Below are 3,309 nucleotides of genomic sequence, written 5' to 3'. Positions count from 1 at the left end.
TTCATTCATCAAATAACGGTTAAAATCCTTTTAATTTTTATGGCCAAATTCTCTCTCTCTCTCTCTCTCTCTCTCTCTCTCTCTCTCTCTCTCTCTCTCTCTCTCTCTCTCTCTCTCTCTCTCTCTCTCTCTCTCTATATATATATATATATATATATATATATATATATGTATACACATACATACATACATACATACATAAAACATACGTACATACATACCTCTGTGTGAACACGTGCCTGGCCCTCGTACAATATCTTTTGGCCTTTTTGAATCTTGATAAAGTTTGGTGTATGGGTCCGAGTACAATTTACCTTGAGGAAGTGTGGCGGTACTGAGAATCATAACTCGCCTCTACCTCCCATAAAGAATGTTGCGCGTTCCTCATGGAGTTGGAATTAGTAATGACCGCTTGCTGCCTTTTTCTTCCAGTCGATTAAAGGCCCCAAGAGGTGGTTTATCACACGTGATTTCCCATCATCAACTTTCAGCAACCCACCATTCCCTTCCTCTGCCACCTGCCCTATCCCCCCTCCCCCCCTGGACCCTTCCCTGCTACTACCTATTCCTTTTCATTTCTGCTCCCTCCCTTCTCACTACATTTTTCTTGTGCTTTTTTTTTCGTTTATGAAGCAAACGCAGCGGTTTTTCAGAAATTTTTGCTTTTATTTCTTTATTATGTATGTTTGTTGTTACATCCGCCAACGAAGTTGGGAGGAGGTTATATTTTCGCCCCTGTTTGTTTATTGGTTTGTGTGTGAACAACTTCGTGACTACAATTTTACTCATAGGGTACTGTACTGAAAATATCAGGGATTAATTGTTAATGGTTAGACGTGGAAGTGATTAAATTTTGAAAGTCCCAGGTCAAGGTCGAGAAATAAGCTGCCTTGGTGGAGGTCTGCGCTCTACTTACATTTTCATCCATCATACCCATCCATATACCATGTTGGCCTGTACTTAGGTTTTCCTCCATCAAAATCTATTAAGTTTCTCATGAATGAAAAGAGCGTAAAAAATGAATCGGTTCGAAATTACTATATTTATATCTTTATTATACATTTCAACTTTTATTAACTTTTTTTTTTCTATGGGGTAAGCACGGTTGTTTTCTTTTTGAAGTACTTTGTTTTGGCTTTGGGGTAGACCGTAGTCCTGATCGGCTGCCTTGCCTGACATCGCTTAGACCCAGGTAGCATATGTGCAGGTGTTGTACCCGTCTTTAGCCTCCTTCCTACCAGCAACATAAGTTGGTATCTAGAGATGTTATTCTTCCTGTATGCTTACACCAAAGACTCATCAACAATGTGTCATACTCTTATATATTGGCTACATTGCTATTTATGACTATCTTGTATGCTTTCCCTTACACAGTGCCTATATATATATATATATATATATATATATATATATATATATATATATATATATATATATATAGTAGGTAGTATGTTGGCCAGGGCACCAGCCACCCGTAGAGATACTACCGCTAGAGAGTTATAGGGTCCTTTGACTGGCTAGACAGTACTACGGTGGATCCTTCTCTCTGATTACGGTTCAATTTCCCTTTGCTTACACACAAACCGAATAGTCTGGACTATTCTTTACATATTCTCCTCTGTCCTCATACACCTGACAACACTGAGGTTACGAAATTCTTCTTCTTCACTTAAAGGGTTAACTACTGCACTGTAATTGTTCAGTGGCTACTAAATCGCTACTTTCCTCTTGGTAATGGTAGAAGAAACTCTTTAGCCATGGTAAGCAGGCCTTCTAGGAGACGGACACTCCAAAATCAAACCATTGTTCTCATGCTTGAGGGTACACTTGGGTAGATTATTCTGTCTAATTTCTCTTCCTCTTGTTTTGTTAAAGCATATATAGTTTATTTAGGATATATTTATTTTAATGTTACTGCTCTTAAAATATTTCATTTTTCCTTGTATCCTTTCCCCGCTGGGCTATTTTACCTGTTGGATCCCCTGGGCTTATAGCATTCTGGTTTTCCAACTAGGTTTGTAGCTTAGCAATTAATAAAGATAATATATATGTGTATGTATATATGTATATATATATATATATATATATATATATATATATATATATATATATATATATATATCTCCTACACCTATTGACGCAAAGAGCCTTGATTAGATTTTGCCAGTCATCTCTATCCTGAGCTTTTAATTCAATACTTCTCCATTTAACATCTCTGACTTCACGCTTCATAATCCTCAGCCATGTTGGCCTGGGTCTATATACAGTATATATGCACACACACACACACACACACACACACACACACACACATATATATATATATATATATATATATATATATATATATATGATATGTATATATATGTGTGTGCATGCGTGCGTGTGTGTGTGTGCATGTGTGTATGGAAACAAAGAAGAAATTAACAGTAATTAAACGAAATTTGCATTGAAATCAGCACAAGAGATGGGTGGAAGAGTTCTTAAACAAGATCAAGGAAAACTTAGGAAAGACTAGAAACCTGATGAAGAAAAGATTGGCACTGAGGGTAAAATTCAAGAGAAATTAAATAGAATTAGCAGAACTATTCAAAACAATAAACATACTAAAAACCCAAGACATTCGTAAAGACAGTCAGACAAAAATTGAGGAAATACTAGATAAAAGGAAGAAGTATCAATTCAATTAAAAGAAGACTTGGAACAGGGTCCCAACAGATGTTTGCTTTAAAGAATGAAAATGGAAATAATATCAACAAAAGGGATGGAGAGATGAGAATTGCTGAGGATTTCTATACAATGCGACACAATAGTGATATAAGAAATAACTTCACTAATAGAAACAACGGAACATCTGAGCTGGTACCAAGCCTAACAGCAGGAGAAGTATAGAAAGTTTAAGGAATGAAAAGAGGCAAAGCAGAAGGGAAAGGTGGTAATTGATTATTAATGGGTGGAGGAGATTTCATAGTAGTAAAACTGGCTGGACTCTGCACCAACCCAGCAAATATGACCGACAAATTTCCACTGTATAAACATCTATCTCAGTGAATTGGTTCTCAGAACGGTTCGTTGAACGCGGTTCGACAAACAAATGTTTGAAGTGATGTTCGAACGTGTGAACGGGGTACAGTATTTGCAAGAAGCAAAGCAGCAGGAGAAGATGGCAATTGATCATTAAGAGATGGAGGAGATTTCATAGTAGTTAAACTGGCTGAACTCTACCCCAAATGTCTGCAAGAATGCTCTATACCTACAGCTTGGAAAAACTTTCATCTTTGTAGTAATTCATAAGGTGAGAGACACAAA

This window comes from Palaemon carinicauda, chromosome 39 (genome assembly GCF_036898095.1).
Source record: "Palaemon carinicauda isolate YSFRI2023 chromosome 39, ASM3689809v2, whole genome shotgun sequence".
NCBI lineage: Eukaryota > Metazoa > Arthropoda > Malacostraca > Decapoda > Palaemonidae > Palaemon > Palaemon carinicauda.
This window is presented reverse-complemented; position numbering follows the sequence as displayed.